This window comes from Protopterus annectens, chromosome 2.part0, assembly GCF_019279795.1.
Source record: "Protopterus annectens isolate FY-2018-M chromosome 2.part0, PAN1.0, whole genome shotgun sequence".
Taxonomy (NCBI): Eukaryota; Metazoa; Chordata; order Ceratodontiformes; family Protopteridae; genus Protopterus; species Protopterus annectens.
In genome coordinates, this window is record NC_056728.1 from 1,118,073,765 (window position 1) to 1,118,079,764 (window position 6,000).

Sequence of the window (6,000 nt, forward strand, 5' to 3'; positions counted from 1 at the left end):
AGAGCAAGATGCAGAGGACAGGAAGAAATGGAAACAGGTGATCCACTGTGGTGACCCCTAAAGGGAACAGCTGAAAGAAGATGATGATGACTAAAACACTATTGGTGTGAGCATTTTACTGGGTGTTAACAGGACAACCTCCATCTGGAGTACTTGGCTAATAAAATTATTTGATTAAGATCAATAAAGTTATTGCATCATGCAGCTGGTTCAGTACAGCCAATGACTCCTCTATGGTAGCCCTACTAATGCATTAATTTTGAAATAAGCAGTCATGCCAACCTAATGTTCTGGAAGTAAATAAACATTCAATGTTACTGTGGTATTTAAACACAAACTATACACTTCTGGAAAGATTGCAGAACATCACCAGTTTTCTAATATACCCAGTCATTCTTTTTCTAGAAATATATTGGTGGTACAACACAACACATGAAGAGGAATGGCCTTGTGTATGGAAAGCGACAAATGGTGGTGTGAGTAGACTCTTGAACATTGCTGAAACCACGTTCAGTCTTCCAGCCAAGAAGTGATTACAAGACCTTAAGGGTCTTGAAGCTCACTCTCAACAGGGCACCGATCTGTTGTACAAAGTACAGTTCTGTACACTTACCATAAATGTAGATGTTATGAGTGTATTCACTGTTGCAGTCATTACATTTGGGTAATCCTGCTGGCAGGTTGCCCCTCAGCCGGCCTGAATTCCAAAGTCTTGGGTCCTGCGTCGGCTGCTGTCGCCCTTTCCCTGATGTCAGGTAGTCATAAAAGAAGCAGCCGACACCATTTTCTTCAGTTTTTCTTGCCCCAGATGTCAGGTGCCCCCAAAAAGGGTAGCCAAACTTTATATAAATACACCAATATAAATTTTACCTTCATCTATAAGCAAATAGACCACATAGGTAATATAAATCAGAGGAGGAAAGATCACATAGGTAGTATAAATCAGAGGAGGAAAGATAAGATGCCAAAGAAAAAAGGGGGAAGGCGGGTGGGTAACCTGGACTGCAACAGTGAATACACTCAAACATCTACATTTATGGTAAGTGTACACAACTGTACTATGTTCTTCATGTTTCACTGTTGCAGTCATTACATTTGGGTAGAGTCCCAACGCGATGGTTGGGAGGCTGGAACTAGACAGCAGTAGGAGCGGCTATGAGGCCCTGCAGAACTGCAGTGGCAAAGCCTGCCCTGGATTTAGAGTAGCAGATGATAATGCTTTGTAAAAGGTGTGCACTGAACTCCAAGTAGCCACCTCTAAAATGTCTCTGGTTGGTACTCCCCTGAGAAAGGCTGCTGAGGTGGCTGCAGCTCTGGTGGAATGAGGCCTAATGCCCTTAGGCACTGGCTTGCCATGGTGTAAGTAGCAAAAACTAATGCAGTGGCCTAACCACTTAGAAATAGTCTGCTTTGAGATGGGCTTTCCTTTACCTTGTGATCCTGCAGCATATGCCACTAGTAACTGCTCCGTCTTCCTGAAAGCTTTGGTTCTGTCCAAGTAGAATCTGAGCTGTGTATGTCCAAAGAATGCAGAATTCTATCCCCCTTGTTCTGTGGATTTGGGTAAAAGGTAGGCAGATGGATGGCTTGGTTAAGCGCCACACTGGATACTACCTTAGGCATAAATGCTGGGTTTGTCCTCGGGGAGACCCGGTCTGGATGAAAAATGATGAAAGGTTCCATAGCCATGAGTGCTTGTAGCACAGCAATTACTTCTGCAAGACAAGTTTCAAAGAGCAGTGCTGTTTTCCAAGATAAAAACTTAATATCCGCAGTAGCAGCTGGCTCAAAAGGAGGTAGGGTGAGCTTTTCCAAGACATAGCTGAGGTCCCATGCAGGTATTGGTAGTCTCCTTGGGGGCCTTAAATTTTTGGCTCCTCTGAGGTACTGCCTTAATAAAGGATGAGAAAAAAGTGGTGGCTCTGTATTGTAATGAGCCAAAATGGCAGAGTCATGAATTGTAATTGATGAAAAAAATAGGCCTTTGTCCAGCATCTCAGTTAAGTATTGCAAAATCTGAGGAATATTTGGTACCGCTGTATCTGTTCCTTGTGCCTGGTTCCAGGCACAGAATCTCTTCCATTTTCTAGCATAAGACTTTCTAGTACTAGGCCTTCTGGCTTCCAGAATGACATCCATCACAGCTTTACTGAGGCATTTTTTGTATGACTACATTATCCGCCATGCTGCCGAGTTTAATGTCCTGAGTTGGCTGTGCATGATCTGATTGTTTTGCTGGGACAGTAGTCGAGGTATTTGAGGTAAGGTCCAAGCTGGATAGAGAGATAAGCTCCTTAGTACTGGATACCAGTACTGGTGTGGCCAGTCTGGGGCAATCAGCATCATCTTTGGCTTCTCCTGTCTGACCTTTAGGAGCACCTTGGGGAAGAGGGGCAGTGGAGGAAAGGCATATACTGATAGGGCGTCCACTTTCCATGCTTGTCTGTGATAAGTCCTTGTGCAGAATGTTTTTAGTTGGTGATTGAGAGGTGAGGCAAATAGATCTGTCCGGGCATCTCCATTTCCTTATCATGTTGAAGACTTGTGGATCCATCTTCCACTCGTGGGGATCCATGAGGTTTCTGCTTAGTTCGTCTGCCAGAGTATTTTCCTTTCCTGGCAGGAATTGTGCCTGCAGATGTACTTGGAAAGTCAAAGCTGTGTCCCACAAGGTCATGGCTAGTCTGAAAAAGGGGGTAAGAATGTGTGCCCCCCCCTGCTTGTTTATATACCACATGACCGTGGTGTTGTCTGTCATTATCAGTAGTTGTCCCAGATGAAGTAGGTACTTGAAGGGTGTCAGGGCATTTTGAACAGCGAACATCTCTTTTTGATTGATGTGTAGATACATTTGGTTCGAGGACCATGTGTCCTGAATGCATCTTCCTGCCATGGGGGCTCCCCAGGCATAGTCTGATGCATCCGTTGTTAATGTGAATGGCTGTCCCTTGTTCTGGTGACAAGCCTTTGCCCACCATCGAAACTCCTGTTGCAAGTAGGGTATGAGAGTAATGACCGTTTCCAGGCTGTGGCAATGTTGAGTCCAAACACTTTTTAGGTACCATTAAAGTTTCCTCATATGCAGTCTTGCATATGGAATTAGTAGGATGCCATGAAGCCCAAAGCCTGCAGAAATTTTCTTGAAGATAACTGGGACTTTGTTGCCAATATTTTGAAATAGGTAGTCAGTTGTCTTTGTCTAGTGTGAGATAAGCCATCTGGCAGTTGTATTCAAGCTTGCACCCAGGAATGTAATCTCGTGAGGGTACTAGTTTTGATTTCTTTTTGTTGACTGTGTACCCTAGGCATGTTAGAAGTATTTTCACGAATGCCAGATGTTGACGAAGTATGTTCTTTTTTCTCTGTTTGAATGAGGCAGTCATCCAAGTAAGGATATATTTGTATTCCTCTGTCTGCAGAATGCAATTACTGGTGCCAGGCACTTTGTAAAGACCCTGGGTGCAGTAGATAAGCCAAAGGGCAGTGCAGAGAATTGGTAATGCATTAAACCTGCCTTGAATCTTGGGTATCTTCTGCATGATTGACTGGAACATGCAGGTATGCCTCTTTTAGGTCTAAAGTCACAAGCCAAGCATTCTTGCCCAGCATGGGCAGAAGCTGCTGCAAAGTCAACAGTTTGAATTTTGGAATATCCAGGAAAGTGTTCAGAATAGATAGGCCCAGTATCTGTCTCCAGGCCTTGTCCTTTCTGGGTATCAAGAACAGTCGAGTAAAATACTTGTCCCTGCTCTTGCTCTGGTACTTGTTGAATGGCCCCCATGTCCATGAGGGATGAGACTTGTTTCTGTGCCTCTGCCCATTGATTTTTTGGCAGATCTGGCCAGCCGTTTGCCTTTGGCAGAGTATGGAAATAGAACTTGCAGCCTTGCAACACTATTTTTAGAACCCACTTGTCCTGGGTTATGATGTGCCAATTGAGCAAAAAGTGCTAATTTTCTCCCTATGGGTGCCACCTAAGTGCTTGGTGCAGGCAGGGGGAAGTCATTCAGACTGTTTTCTGTATGTTTATGATCGGTCTTCTCCAACTTTGGAGGTAGAAGCACCCCATTGCTTGGGCCTGTAAGAACCTTGCGCCTGGGATCTGCCCCTTTGTGGTCTGTCTGACACGGGAAAGGACAAATTTTTCATAGCTCAGTGTCTACTAAACCTATGTGGCTGTACTTGTAAAAAAATCTTTGATAGTTTGCATAGATTTAGCTTTGTCCTCCATTTTCTTTAATACCTCTTCTGCCTTAACACAAACTAAGTATCATGCTGTAAAGGTGCATCTAATAATTTAACTTAAACATGATCAGGCAGATTTTGTTCCTTTAACCAAGCATGCCTCCTAATTACAGAGCCCGTAGCTGCGGCCCTGCAGGAGGCCTCCAAAGAATCAAAACCACATTGCAAAGTAGGTTTTCCAACTTGTTCTGCTGCATATAATAAATCCTGTATTTCCTTGTTTTCTGTACATTCAGAATTTAACATTTTCTGTTTAAGCAATCCCATGACATGTTGCTGATACTTGAGCATATGAAATTGACAGTTTAAGGCCTTTATAACCAAAGCTGCATTTGTGTAAACCTTTCCCCATCTATCCAGTGCCCTTGAATCTCTGTCAGAAGGGGGTTGGGTTTTTTGCCATTGAAGCCTTAACTCCCTTTGGACCCAGTGAAATACTTTCTGGGTCAGCAGCAGGATTTTTAAAAAAACATTTGTGGTAGTCGGGAACCCTGTAATATCTGTCAGGCTTAACAGGAGCTGGGGGTAAGGAGTCAGAGGTCAGACTAGACTCCGAAAACACATCGACAATGTGCAACACAGGTGGAATGGCTAGAGGCCTGTGCTGAAAATCCCTGAGCCTCTTTTTAGATTCTGAAAAATCTTGGCTCTCCCAGTGGAAATGAATACTCCCTCATGGTATGCAAGGTTTCCCCAAAGGAACAGTCCTCAGGAGGAGATGCTGAAGGAATAGATTCTTCAGCATTGGAATCCTCATGGAGGGAAGACGATATTCCTGATCAGAAGAGGAATCAGGAGAAATAGAAACCTGATCTGAAGAGTCATAGTCAGTGTCTTGCCTAGGCCTCTATCAGGAGGGGGATGGGAACCCCTGATCAAGGTAATCAAGTCTTCGGCCATTTTGAGCATCTGCTTTTTGGGCATAGAGGCCTGTCCACGTGGCTCGAATTAGTTTCCTTGCTTTAGAAGGTGCTTTAGTCTTTGCCTTTGAAGTTGAAGTCATTTTAATGCAAATATGTTTAGGTCTGAATACACCCTCAGAAGCCGGTACCTGCTCAGCAGCTCTGGACCCATCTGAGGGATTAGCATCTGAGGCTCCAATACCTTGAGTATCCAGCAGCATGGCAGACTCCACGTGGGAGCCGGTAGCGGCCTGCGACTTAAAAGTAGTGGGCGCCAGGGGCTGTGAAAGTGCTTCACTGAGAACCGGCGACTGGCTTAGGAGAAGCTTTGTTTTGTGCCTCGGCTGTTTCTCTAGCCTTTTCTTTGCATTTTTTGCAAATGGCTATCTGACGACATTTCAGGATAATTAAACCGGCTTCCAGAATAGTTTAAAGCAAAATCATACTGACGCTTAATAGTGCGTTGGTTAAATCTAGCACAAAACTGACAACCAGTAACATTATCAGGGCCTAGGCAAGGAATACAGTAAGAATGAAAATCCTTATGAGGTATTTGCTTACCACAAGAAATACAATTAACTTTTTCTGAAATCGGTCTGGAGCAAGAAAAAAAAAAAGTTTCCCCAATGGGGTACTTAGCTTTATTGAAGTCTTCGGATCTGAAACTCAAACAAGACAATCTCAGGAGTCGGCCGACAGCACTTGTGAACTGCTTCTGCTTTGGGCACCGCGCGGCAAGAAAGACTGCAGAAAATGGCATTGGCTGCTTCTTTTGTACCCCTGACGACCTGATGGCAGGGAAGGGGCAACAGCAGCCGATGCAGGACCCAAGACTTTGGAATTCAGGCCGGCT

At 44.3% G+C, this 6,000-nt stretch overlaps 1 protein-coding gene across 1 annotated transcript in view; it reads right to left on the reverse strand.

The window, feature by feature from the left end:
* LEF1 (lymphoid enhancer binding factor 1) overlaps positions 1-6,000 on the reverse strand; it is a 506,814-nt gene that overhangs the window by 379,078 nt on the left and 121,736 nt on the right. The gene's annotated exons all lie outside the window — the stretch shown is intronic.